Consider the following 14,486-nt stretch of genomic DNA (forward strand, 5'->3'; position numbering starts at 1 on the left):
TCACATACAGGAATGCTACTGTAATGGAAATCACAACATGGGCTCAGGAATACTTCCAGAAAACATTGTCAGTGAACACAATCCACCGTGCCATTCACCGCTGCCGGCTAAACTCTATAGGTCAAAAAAGATGCCATGTCTAAACATGATCCAGAAGTGCAGGCGTTTTCTCTGGGCCAAGGCTCATTTAAAGTGGACTGTGGCAAAGTGGACAACTGTTCTGTGGTCAGACGAATCAGAATTTGAAGTTCTTTTTGGAAAACTGGAATGCCATGTCATCCGGACTAAAGAGGACAAGGACAACCCAAGTTGTTCTCATCACTCAGTTCAGAAGCCTGCATCTCTGATGGTATGGGGCTGCATGAGTGCATGTGGCATGGGCAGCTTACACATCTGGAAATGCACCATCAATGCTGAAAGATATATATCCAAGTTCTAGAACAACATATGCTCCCATCCAGACGTCGTCTCTTTCAGGGAAGACCTTGCATTTTCCAACATGACAATACCAGACCACATACTTCATCAATTACAACATCATGGCTGCATAGAAGAAGGATCCGGGTACTGAAATGAAACATTTGGCACATCATAAAGAGGAAGATGCGACAAAGAAGACCTAAGACAGTTGAGCAACTTTAAGTCTGTATTAGACAAGAATTGGACAACATTCCTATTCCTAAACTTGAGCAACTTGTCTCCTCAGTCCCCAGACGTTTGCAGACCATCATAAAAAGAAGAGGAGATGCCACACAGTGGTAAACATGGCCTTGTCCCAACTTTTTTGAAATGTGTTGATGCCATGAAATTTAAAATCAACTTATTTTCCCTTAAAATTATACATTTTCTCAGTTTAAACATTTGATATTTCGTCTATGTTGTATTCCGAATAAAATATTGAAATTTGAAAATTCCTCATCATTGCATTCTGTTTGTATTCACAATTTGTACAGTGTCCCATCATCGACTGAGTGTGCGTGTCATATCCCACAGTCTTGTGCATTCCATTCTGTGACAGTTAAACCAATAAATAAAGATGTCGTCTGAAAGTTGCAGTCGGTGGTCAATTTGTGTGTAAATGTATGTTTTTGATCAACGTTTTCCACTTTTGATGTCATTTCTAGCGAGAAATTAATATAGCAATTGTGACAAAGCTGACCTAATTGTCACTGCTGGGCAACACTGGCACACACACGCACACACCTACACTTAAGCAGAAATACTTACCTTTGTAATAACTCACGCTCATTTCCCTCCTGGTGTTCCGCCGTCGGCAGCGCGGGTGCACACACACTCCCGATGGCACATATGTGTTGGACATTATTTCATCTTCCCCTCCACATCCGTCAATATTCATAACCCCGGACATTTCACACACTCACACTGCACGTTGTTTGATGTTGTCTTGTCTAATCGGTGTTTGTTATATTGAATTGGGCGTGCGATGGTCGGTGTTCCGGTGTGAGACACTGCCAAACAGAGCGATAGAGCGGCGATCAGTTATGACGTCACTGACGGCGCCGCGCTGCCGCAGCGCACCGGAAACCAGCCAAACCATTGTTTTATATTAGTAGGGGGTACCTTGTTTTTGCGTGTATATAAATTAAATGGTTGAATGTAGTATTTTTGTGTTTAATGTTTTATTTGTTGATTATGTGTTTTGAGTTTGTGTTTAGTATTAATTAATTGTGTAAAAGAAGTAGAAATGCCTGAAGTAGTGGGGTTTTTACCATCTGTTATTACCTGTTTGAAAAGTCCCATTTGAAGGGGGTGGAGTCTGGCCTATATAAGGGCAGGCCAGATTAAAACTTATCACTTGTTTACCAAGTCGGAGCGAGAGAGTATATTGTGGATACTTGTATATTGACTTTTTTTCATTTGGATTATTCCCTCTTTATTTTTCTGTTTGTTGTTTCTTTGGTACTTTGTGCACCTATATATATATATATATATATATATATATATATATATATATATTTTCACCATTGGACTGTGTTTATTTTTTTGGCACTGTAAATAAATTTCACTTGCACATAAGTGCTATTGCGGGCTGAGCCATCATTTAACATCTTTTACGGACACTCACAACGTCCCCTAGCGAGTGGTGGTTCTCGCTTTATCACATATGGTGGCAGCGGTGGGATGGCAACCCGCAAGACAGCGCCAAAAGGTAAAAAACCCAGGACGGGTTTGCGGTCCCAGGGGAAGGTGGTGGTTGAAAAGGATGTTACCTGGGATTCAATGGAATCTACGGAGGATGAAGAGGCAGCTACAAGGCTTCCTGAAGTATCAGCAAAGGCCAGTTCACCACAGACCAAGCCCTTCACAGCCGGTGAAATGTCTGGTGAAGGAATGGTGTCTCTGATGAGCAAATTCCTGGGTGCACAAGAGGAGAGGGAAGAGAGATATTTGCGAGAGCTCCGTGGTCTACGAAAGTCCATCGTACAGTCAGCACGACCTGCAGAGACCTCGTATGACATAGATAGTCTGCGGATGGAGCTACCAACCCCGGCAGCACAGAGAGGGCCTACACGAGACAGGCAAGCACATGTCCTAGACTCCACAAATGTCCCAGCACCAAGTCAGCCAATGCAGCGGTCTGAACCAAAGATGCCAGCCTTCCAGCAGGGGGAAGACATTGAAAACTATCTTCAGCGGTTCGAGCGGTTGGCCAGGACCTGGGGGTGGCCAGAGCAGGAGTGGAGCTTTCGACTTGTCCCGTTGCTGACAGGGCAGGCACTGGAGGCATACTTAGCGATGGATGAGGAGAAGGCGGAGGTGTATTCTGATCTAAGGGAGGCACTGCTGGAGAAATTTAACATCTCACCAGAAACTTACCGCCAGCGCTTCCGAGTGTCCTCTGTTCCAGCGGGAGAGTCACCAACAGAAACATACCATCGCTTGAGGAATCTGTATCGACGATGGATACGGCCTGAGGAGCATACTAAAGAGGAGATTGGTGAGGCTATTATCCTGGAGCAGCTTCTTCGTGTACTCCCGTATGATACTCGCACATGGGTACGGGAGCATGAGCCGATGACAGGCCTGGCGGCAGCAAAGCTGGCTCAACAGTACATGAATGCTCACAGGGGAGGCCTGCGCACTGAACCACCAAGAGGTACTGTACGTTCTGTTTCTGATCGCTCTGGGGCTGAAGCTGAGAAAAGTCGCGCTGATCGTATAGACCATGCACAAGGACAAAAATCATCTGTGGGCAAGGGACTAATTTGTTTTTATTGCCAACAGCCTGGACACAAAGCATCAGTGTGTCCTGTGCGAAAAGCAAAATTGACTGGATTTTGTTATGTTCCCAGAGAGGAAGACAATGTTAGAGACTCTGTAGAGGAGAGTCAAAATAGGTGTAAGGTGACAGTTAATGGACATTCGTTGCAAGCTCTTTTGGACACTGGTAGCACTCTTTCTCTGTTAAAACCATGTTTTGTGCCAAATGTAAATTATGTGAGCACTACCGCTGTTCAATGTGTACATGGGGATGTAAATCAGTACCCTAGAGCTGAAGTCGTTGTTGAGGTGTATGATCAATTGTACTTGTTAAATGTTGCCATAGTTGATAACTTGCCAGCTGATATGATTTTGGGTCAAGACTTACCAGTACTAAATTATCTGTTACAAACCACCAAAGACTCTGAAACTGTTACTCCCTCTGCCACTGTTGAAGTGTCATGTCCTGTTGTCACCCGGGCACAAGCCAAGGCAGGTCTGCAGCCACTGCCGGAATTGGACAGTAGTCTGTTGCAGGGCGGCACAAAGGGCCCTAGGAAGTCACGCCGACAGCGGCGTCTAGAGAAGTACATGGGCACCCCAGTTTCTAAGACCTCTGTGGATGGTCTTCAGGTTAGTGGCTGGAGGATTCCGGAGGACATTGCGAAATTACAAAGGGATGATGAGTCTTTAAAATCACTCTTTGAGAAGGCAGAGTGTGAAAATGCAGCTAATCTGTGCAATGAAAAATATGTTGTGTTGAATGGAGTGTTGTATTTGCAGACAAATGATGTGACACGTTTAGTTGTTCCAACATGTTGCCGCCATATTGTCTTACATTTAGCACACACTGTTCCCTGGGCTGGCCACCTAGGACAGCAGAAAACATATGCACGCATTAGTTCACGGTTCCACTGGCCTACACTATACACAGATGTTCAGACATATTGCAATACATGTGCCATCTGTCAAAAGACCAGTGTTGTTTCCCAGCGGTGCAAAGCACCCCTGCATCCTCTCCCTGTGATCTCTTCTCCTTTCAGACGCATCGCCATGGACATATTAGGCCCACTTGAAAGAAGTAGTGCAGGACATTGGTACATCCTGGTGGTCAGCGACTATGCTACAAGATATCCAGAAGCGTTTCCACTCCGATCCATCACAACGCCAAAAATCATCCATGCCCTCGTCCAAATGTTCTCCAGAGTAGGCATTCCAGAGGAGATCCTGACAGACCAGGGAACTAACTTCACCTCATGGTTAATGGGGCAACTATACCAGCAGCTGGGTATCAACGCCATCAAGACGACCCCATACCACCCTCAGACAGATGGTCTGGTGGAGCGTTTTAATCAAACCCTTAAGAACATGTTACGTAAGTTTGTTGCCGACACAGGACGGGATTGGGACAAGTGGCTGCCTTTTGTGCTTTTTGCCTACAGAGAAGTACCTCAAGCCTCAACTGGGTTCTCACCATTCGAACTGCTCTATGGATGGCAAGTGCAGGGACCATTGGACCTACTGAGAAGAGGGTGGGAAGACCCTGCATCCAGAACGGAGGAGAAAGGCATAGGGCAGCATGTTCTAGAGATGAGAGATCGACTTGAGCGGTACAGGGAACTGGCCAAAGAGAACCTGCAAGAGGCACAAAAAGCTCAAAAACGATGGTATGACCAGCATGCAAGACTTCGACAGTTCCAGCCAGGGCAGAAAGTTCTACTCCTATTGCCAACATCATCGAATAAGCTGTTGGCCAAGTGGCAAGGGCCATATACCGTGGTCCGCAAGATGGGGCCAGTAACCTATGAGATCCACCACCCTGACAAAGGGAAAGCTAAACAAACTTACCACATAAACCTGTTGAAGGAGTGGAGAGAGTCGACCGGTAAGGCAACAGAGACGTCACTTCTTGTACGGAAGGTGAAGGATGTGGAGGATGAAGGTTCAGAGGCAGAAGCTCAGAGACAGACATCAGTGGTGAGCTTGGATCACCTAGATGACGTGAAAAAGGAAGAGCTACAGCAGCTGGTGAACCAATTTCCTGCTTTGTTCCGCCAGAGACCTGGTCGGACTGAAATGTGTCAACACACCATACACCTGACAGACCCAGCACCCTCAAGACAGCGGCCTTACCGTGTTCCTGAAAGGTTGGTGGAACCTCTAAAGGAAGAGATCAAGATGATGAAGGAACTAGGAGTAATAGAGCCCTCGGTGAGTGAATGGAGTAGTCCCATGGTCATCGTACCAAAGAAGGATGGGACACTGCGTGTCTGCATCGACTTTCGTAGGCTGAATGCGCAATCAAAGTTTGATGCCTACCCAATGCCACGAGTGGATGATTTGTTGGAGAAAATCGGACAGGTTCAGTTTATCACCACCTTGGATCTGTGCAAGGGCTACTGGCAGGTGCCCCTCGATCCAGCCTCCAGACCATACACAGCGTTCCGGACCCCACTGGGGTTATACCAGTTTACTGTCCTTCCGTTTGGCCTGCATGGGGCACCTGCCACATTCCAGAGGTTAATGGATCGAGTCCTCCAGGGCTGCGAGGAATGGTCTGCTGCTTATTTGGACGATGTGGTGATCCACAGTAACTCCTGGCCTGAGCATCTTCAGCATGTGCGACAAACCTTGGAGAAGATACAAGCAGCTGGGTTGACACTGAATGTAAATAAATGTGAGTGGGCGCGTCAAGAAGCTGGATACCTTGGATACCATCTAGGCAATGGCCAGCTGCGACCACAGATGGACAAGTTGGAGGCAATTCGGCGGAGCCCAAGACCCAGAACAAAGAAGGAGGTGAGGTCTTTCCTAGGGTTAGTGGGCTAGTGAGACAGCATTCAACACTCTGAAAGAAAATATGTGTTCCAGCCCAGTCCTACAGAGTCCAGATTTCTCAAAACGGTTCCTTGTACAAGTGGATGCTTCAGCGACAGGAATTGGTGCAGTGTTGGCACAAGGAAGTTCAGGAGAAGAAAAGCCAGTTGTTTACCTTAGTCGCAAGCTGTTGCCCAGGGAAACCCGATACTCTACGATAGAGAAGGAATGTCTTGCCATCAAGTGGGCCCTTGACAGCTTACAGTACTACCTCCTTGGACGAGAATTCGATCTGGAAACTGACCACAGAGCATTGACCTGGATCCAGTCGATGAAAGACCATAATGCCAGAGTTACAAGATGGTACCTGTCCTTGCAACCGTACAACTTCAAGATACGACATCGACCTGGCAAACAAAATGTGGTCGCCGACTACCTGTCCCGGTTCCCAGTCAGTGCGTCGCTTGGAGAGGGGGGAGGTAATGTGACAAAGCTGACCTAATTGTCACTGCTGGGCAACACTGGCACACACACGCACACACCTACACTTAAGCAGAAATACTTACCTTTGTAATAACTCACGCTCATTTCCCTCCTGGTGTTCCACCGTCGGCAGCCCGGGTGCACACACACTCCCGATGGCACATATGTGTTGGACATTATTTCATCTTCCCCTCCACATCCGTCAATATTCATAACCCCGGACATTTCACACACTCACACTGCACGTTGTTTGATGTTGTCTTGTCTAATCGGTGTTTGTTATATTGAATTGGGCGTGCGATGGTCGGTGTTCCGGTGTGAGACGCTGCCAAACAGAGCGATAGAGAGGCGATCAGTTATGACGTCACTGACGGCGCCGCGCTGCCGCAGCGCACCGGAAACCAGCCAAACCATTGTTTTATATTAGTAGGGGTTACCTTGTTTTTGCGTGTATATAAATTAAATGGTTGAATGTAGTATTTTTGTGTTTAATGTTTTATTTGTTGATTATGTGTTTTGAGTTTGTGTTTAGTATTAATTAATTGTGTAAAAGAAGTAGAAATGCCTGAAGTAGTGGGGTTTTTACCGTCTGTTATTACCTGTTTGAAAAGTCCCATTTGAAGGGGGTGGAGTCTGGCCTATATAAGGGCAGGCCAGATTAAAACTTATCACTTGTTTACCAAGTCGGAGCGAGAGAGCAACTGTGGTGCCTCAAGCGATCTTTTTTCTAACTCCTGTATATTGTGGATACTTGTATATTGACTTTTTTTCATTTGGATTATTCCCTCTTTATTTTTCTGTTTGTTGTTTCTTTGGTACTTTGTGCACCTATATATATTTTTTTTTCACCATTGGACTGTGTTTATTTTTTTGGCACTGTAAATAAATTTCACTTGCACATAAGTGCTATTGCGGGCTGAGCCATCATTTAACATCTTTTACGGACACTCACAACGTCCCCTAGCGAGTGGTGGTTCTCGCTTTATCACAGCAATAATGAAATATCCAATTTGCTGTAGTTCATTAAACCATTACTCTGCCTCAGAAGCCTGTCCAAAATCAGTTTTCAGTTTTCGGGATATGAGAACATTAAAGGTTCTGTAGTAATGCTGGCTGAAGTCATACAGGTTTGAAATCACTTAAGGGTGAGGAAAGGGTGACACCATCCATTGGAAGTAGGCCTAATTTCTTTGGCATTCTAGCTCAAAATCATTGCTTTAGTGTCAAGTGCATTTCTATCTGACAAAAATGCATTTGTTTTGAACTTCAGTAATATCTATCATTATTTGTTTCTGTCCTGTTTTATTTATTCATTTGTTCACTCTAATTGAAGGCACTATAACCCAGCAGAAAATTTATGGGGAAACTCGTGGGCTGGATTGTGACGGCTGGTGAAAAGACAGTCCGGAAACAATAGCGAGTTAACAAGATTTAATGAGATGATGAGATATAGTACAAAGACACACAAAGACGATGAGGCGGTAACACTCCAGGGAGACGATAGACGGTGATAAATCCAGACGGTAGTGGAGTGTAGGTGAGGAGTCCGGGTCTTGACGGCGGGAGGCAGCAGGAGTGAGTGGCACAGGAACTGCGGGGAACAGAGCCGAAGGTAAGTGTCCGTGGCAGAGTGATCGTGCGGAGAGTGGATGAGGTTCAACATGAAACAACGATCTCACAAACACAAGACGTGAGACAAGCCATTATATAGGAGATGAGTAATGAGTGGCAGCTGTTGCTGATACAATTAACGGAGACGCCCACAACTAATCAGTGCAGACGCAGGACACACAGAATTCACCACAAAGTGTAAACAACCAACCGTGACAGTACCCCCCCCTCTAAGAACTCCTCTTGGAGTTCCCAGAAGGGCCAACCTGCTGATTGAATTCATCAATAAGGGAGTGATCCAATATGTCCCTAGCAGGTACCCAACTCTTCTCCTCCGGACCGTAACCTTCCCAGTCCACCAGATACTGGAATCCTCGTCCCCTCCGTCTCGAGTCCAGAATACGATTAACCGAATAAGTCGGTTCCCCATCTACGAGACGCGGTGGCGGGGGAACCGGAGTAGGCGGATTACTACGTGCATAAAACACGGGTTTAATTTGGACTCATGAAAGGCGGGGTGTATCCTCTTGTACGCAGGAGGTAGTTTGAGGCGGACTGTCACCGGACTAATGATCTTGGTGATAGTGAACGGGCCGATAAATTTGGGAGCTAGAAACGGATCGCAATGGAATGTTACTGGTAGAAAGCCACACTTTTTGACCCACGACATAGACGGGAGGCTTTGACCGGTGGCGATCGGCCTTGGCCTTAGTGCGCTCCCTCACCCGGAGCAGAGTCTCACGGGCTCTGGTCCAGGTGCGGTGGCACCTCTGGACAAATGCGTGAGCGGAGGGGACCGCGACTTCAGATTCCAGACTGGGAAACGCTGGTGGCTGGTACCCTACACTACACTGAAACGGAGAGAGGCCCGTAGCTGACACTGGCAACAAATTGTGGGCGTACTCCTCCATAGAGAGTTGTTGACTCCAGGAAGAAGGATTCTTGGAGACCAAACATCTCAACGTCCTTTCCAAATCTTGGTTGGCTCGCTCAGATTGTCCGTTGCTTTGGGGATGATAACCCGACGACAAGCTAACTGACGCTCCTAATAACTTGCAAAACTCTTTCCAAAATTTGGATATGAACTGGGATCCCCTGTCTGAAACCACGTCTACCGGAAGGCCATGGAGCCGAAAGACGTGATCTAAAACAGTAACTGCTGTCTCCTTGGCTGTAGGTAATTTGGGCAAGGGAATGAAATGTGCCGCCTTCGAGAACCAGTCCACTACAGTCAAAACGACTGTCATGCCATTAGAGGGCGGGAGGGCGGTAACAAAATCTAGAGCGATATGTGACCAGGGTCTCGAAGGGACAGACAGCGGTTGAAGGAGCCCATCAGGAGGTCGGTTAGATGACTTACCACTGGCACAAACTGAGCAAGCCAAAACAAAATCGCGGACGTCACGAGCCATACCTGGCCACCAGAATCGTTGTCTAACCAACCCATTAGTTCTACTTATCCCTGGATGACAAGCCATGTTGGAACAATGACCCCACCAGACAACTTCGGACCTTGACTCCTCCGGCACAAATAAGCATTTCGGTGGGCAACTGGACGGAGGCGTTACCCCTTCTAAGGCCATCTTGACCTTCGACTCGACCTCCCATACGAGTGCTGAGACTACTACTCTCTCAGGCAAAATACACTCGGGAGTAGCGGGATGGGCAGAGGGATCAAAAAGACGTGACAAAGAATCGGGTTTAACATTCTTGGAACCCGGGCGGTACGATAGGGTAAATTCAAAACGGCCGAAAAAAAGTGCCCACCGAGCCTGCCTGGAATTTAGCAGTTCTGATGTACTCTAAATTCTTATGATCGGTCCAAATAATAAAGGGAACCCCTGAACCCTCTAACCAGTGGCGCCACTCCTCCAACGATAATTTGACCGCCAACAACTCTCTATTGCCAATGTCATAATTACGTTCAGCAGGAGATAATCGATAAGAGAAAAACGCGCAAGGGTGGACCTTATCGTCTGAAACAGCACGTTGGGACAACACTGCTCCTACCCCCACCTCTGATGTGTCAACCTCCACCACGAACTGCCGTGTGGGATCAGGGGCGACAAGGATGGAAGCCGAAACAAAGCGGTTCTTGAGGTTAGAGAATGCAGCCACAGCTGCGTCAAACCACCTGAACTGAGTACTGGGGGAGGTCAAGGCTGTCAGAGGTGAGGCTAGTTGGCTGTAATTTCGAATAAAACGGCAAAAGAAATTGGCGAACCCCAGAAACCGCTGTAGGGCCTTACGAGAATCTGGAGATGGCCAATCTATCACAGCCTTTACCTTGTCAGGGTCCATTCGTATTCCCTTTATCCCTCAGATAAACCCTAGGAAGGGGACCGACTGTGCATGGAATACGCACTTCTCCGCCTTGACAAAAAGCCCATTCTCTAATAACCTATGGACCACTCGTCTGAAGTGTTGAACATGTTCCGGGAGAGATGAAGAAAAAATCAGTATGTCATCCAGGTAAACATATATAAACTGATCCTACCATATCTCTCAACACGTCATTCACGAGTGCTTGAAAAACCCCGGGCGAGTTGGAGAGCCCGAACGGCATCACCAAATATTCAAAGTGCCCTCTAGGGGTATTAAAGGCAGTTTTCCATTCATCCCCCTTTCTGATGCGGACCAAATGATAAGCGTTACGTAAATCAATTTTGTGAACACAGATACTCCCTGCAACCTCTCGAAAGCTGAAGATATGAGTGGTAACGGATAAGTATTCTTAATAGTAATGTTGTTCAGCTCTGGGTAATCAATGCAAGGTCGCAGAGAACCATCCTTCTTACCCACAAAAAAGAACCCCGCCCCCGCTGGAGATGAGGAAGGACGGATGAACCCAGAGTCTAGGGAATCAGAAATATATTTCTCCATGGCCTCTCTCTTAGGAATAGAAAGAGTATATAGAGAGTAGAGAGTATAACTTGCCTTTAGGCGGAGATTTACCTGACACTAAGTCTATGGTACAGTCGCAGGGACGATGCGGAGGAAGAGAAGCAGCCCGGGACTTACTGAACACTTCCTTCAGGTCCAGATACTCAACGGGCACGTTTGGCAAAGCCATGGTCTCCTTCTTTAAGACAGAAACAGGAACAACAGGACAAGCAGAAACCAGACACGACTCATGACATCTTTCACTCCACAATGTGACAGTGTTAGAACCCCATTCCACTTGTGGATTAGGTTTGGACAACCAGGGGTGACCTAATACAATGGGAGCAACAGGGGAGTCCATTAGAAAAAAGGATATGGTTTCTTGATGGTTGCCAGATGTGATGAGTGTGATGTGTTCAGTATGTTGGGTGACGTGAGGCAGTTCCTGGCCGTTGAGTGCGGTGACATGGATGGGGAGAGACACAGGAAGGACAGGAATGTTCAAGTGATGTGCCAGTGAAGAATCCATGAAGTTACCTTCGGCTCCGGAGTCCAGAAGGGCGTGACACTCGTGATGTTGATTTCTCCACCGCAGTTTCACCGGAAGGAGGGTCGATGATGTAGGTGAGGACTTCTCAGCGGAGATCCCGCCCGAGAGTAGCCTCAGGTTTACTACCGGGCTGGGTCCTTTAACCGGGCATGAGTAGATGTTATGGTCAGAGTCTCCACAGTACAAACATAGTCCTTGGGACCTCCGCCGTTCCCTCACCCTCCGGGACAGCCGAGCTCGACCCACCTGCATGGGCTCGTGATCGTCGACAGAACCGACCGTGTTCTCTCGACCCAAGCGCCCCCTACCAGGAGAGAATGGAGGTCTGGAAGGACTGTGTTGGCGGCCCAGGCGATTAAACCTGGCCTCCACCCGCAACGCCAGGTCGATGAATTTGTTGAGGGTAGGGGGCAGCTCGAGGAGGTAGATTTCCTGCTGCACACGGTCGGATAACCCATGCAGGAATCTATCCCACTGCGCCGCCTCGTTCCACTGGCACACGGCCGCCAGGGTACGGAACTCGATGGAATATTCTGTGACAGATGAATGTCCTTGTCGGAGTTCTGAGAGGCGATGGGCGGCCTCCCTGCCGGTCGCGGCCCGGTCTAAAACTCTCTTCATCTCGTCAGATAGGAGGTGGAATGAGGCACAGCACGGATGTTGATTCTACCACACCGCCGTTCCCCATAAGGCAGCCTTGCCCGATAAAAGTGTGAGCGTGAACGCTACCTTGGATTCTTATGTGGCGAAAGTGCGGGGCTGCAGGGCAAACTGCATAGAGCACTTGTTAAGGAATGTTCTGCAATAAGTTGGCTCACCAGCGTAACTCTCCGGCGCCGGAAGTCGCGGCTCAGGTCGGAAGTGCGCAGGCGGGGGGATGGGCGCAGTGGGAGACATGAGCTGATGGATCTGCTGGGTGAGCTCGGACACCTGTGCCACCAGCGCTTGGACAGCGCGTCCAGTGTTCGAGATGCTCTCCTGCTGCTGATCCATTCTCTTGACGCTGTGGTGCATGAAATCAGTGAGGGTGTTGGTGCTCGCTGCTTCCATGTTGGGTGAGATCGTTCTGTGACGGCTGGTGAAAAGACAGTCCGGAAACAATAGCGAGTTAAAAAGATTTAATGAGATGATGAGCTATAGTACAAAGACACACAAAGACGATGAGGCGGTAACACTCCAGGGAGACGATAGTGGAGTGTTGGTGAGGAGTCCGGGTCTTGACGGCGGGAGGCAGCAGGAGAGAGTGGCACAGGAACTGCGGGGAACAGAGCCGAAGGTAAGTGTCCGTGGCTGAGTGATCGTGCGGAGAGTGGATGAGGTTCTGGGGAAACACAGACATCCAAACGCAAACTACACAGAAGCCAGATGGGGGTAAACACAACGACATGAAACAACGATCTCACAAACACAAGACGTGAGACAAGCCATTATATAGGAGATGAGTAATGAGTGGCAGCTGTTGCTGATACAATTAACGGAGACGCCCACAACTAATCAGTGCAGACGCAGGACACACAGAATTCACCACAAAGTGTAAACAACCCGAGATCCCGGTTTACCAACCGTGACATGGATATGTCCAGGGCTGAATTTGATCCCCAGTCCAGCCCTGTCTACATGCTGAAAAATCCCCTTGCAGGAAATATAATTCCCTTCATAAATAATACAATCAGTGTATAAAAGCATAAAATAAAACATCAAATTAAGATGAATAAAACACACACACACACAAAAACACATTAAATTCAGATGTATCTCTAAAGCACTTTTCACAATGAATATAATTCCAAAGAAAAATGTGGAAATGATAAAGAACTGTAATAATGTGTCGACAGATGGGCTGAACAACCTGAAAGTCATGCTGTAGACTACTTGAAAAATAATCTGTAATCATAATTTGTCATTGTGACGAGTGGGGCGGGGCCGAGAGATGTGGGAATGAGTGAGGCCGGTAGAGTGATTGGGAAATCCACAACACCTGCGCCCCATCGCCGGTCTCGAGTCCCACAGAGGAGATGGAAGGATATAAAACTGGAGCGACGATAGTGAAGGACGAGAGAGGACCAGGCCTGGGATTTTAGTTTAGGTTTTGCTTTTGATTTTCGCGCACCAGTTGTCCGTGAGGGGCTGGTGCGCTGTTTTGTGTTTTGTGTTTTGAATCATTAAAGTGTCAGTTTTGTGTTTTGTGTTTTGAATCATTAAAGTGTCAGTCGATTGTCAAAAAAATAAAAAAATAAATAAACAAACATAAAATATTGCCCAGGCCTGGTCCTCTCTCGTCCTTCACGTTCGTCGCTCCAGTTTTATATCCTTCCATCTCCTATGTGGGACTCGAGACCGGCGGTGGGGCGCAGGTGTAGCTCATCTCCAATCACTACACCTGGCCTCCCTCCTCGTTCCCACGTCTCTCGGCCCCGCCCCACTCGCCACAGTCATGGTTTCTCACTTTCTGTTCAACTCTGTTTTACGACATTTCCCTCTTTAAGAATAGCCTAATAGTTTGCTCTTTGGCCATCATATGAGACATCATTTCATAAACACATGTAGGTTCTCAGTATTTTAGACTTATATTGTCCTTATCAAGCTCCATCAAAATAATATGAATATACTGCTCACTATTTATACTACAAAAGACATGCAGAATTAATACTGTTCTGATCAAGAATCAGGTCACTTTTATAGCATTTTATAGTACAGAATGTGTTATAAGAGGACATTTTCACATTAATTTTATTTGCATTTGAATTTATGATAATGCATTTGGCATGCAGACCTTTAAGTCTGTCATCTGTCATGTATTTGATGCATTTCTTCTGAAAAAAAAGTAAAAAGAGGATTTTCATTTTACAAAGTTTCAAAGTTAGGTTTTAGTAAATGCTGGTAGATGTGTGTCGCTACTGATGTAATGTTCATATACATT

At 47.0% G+C, this 14,486-nt stretch overlaps 1 protein-coding gene across 1 annotated transcript in view; it reads right to left on the bottom strand.

The window, feature by feature from the left end:
• The window catches only part of LOC113072981 (C3a anaphylatoxin chemotactic receptor-like), a 198,771-nt gene that overhangs the window by 66,518 nt on the left and 117,767 nt on the right, over window positions 1-14,486 (bottom strand). The gene's annotated exons all lie outside the window — the stretch shown is intronic.

The sequence above is a fragment of the Carassius auratus genome, unplaced genomic scaffold (genome assembly GCF_003368295.1).
Source record: "Carassius auratus strain Wakin unplaced genomic scaffold, ASM336829v1 scaf_tig00011176, whole genome shotgun sequence".
Classification (NCBI taxonomy): Eukaryota; Metazoa; Chordata; class Actinopteri; order Cypriniformes; family Cyprinidae; genus Carassius; species Carassius auratus.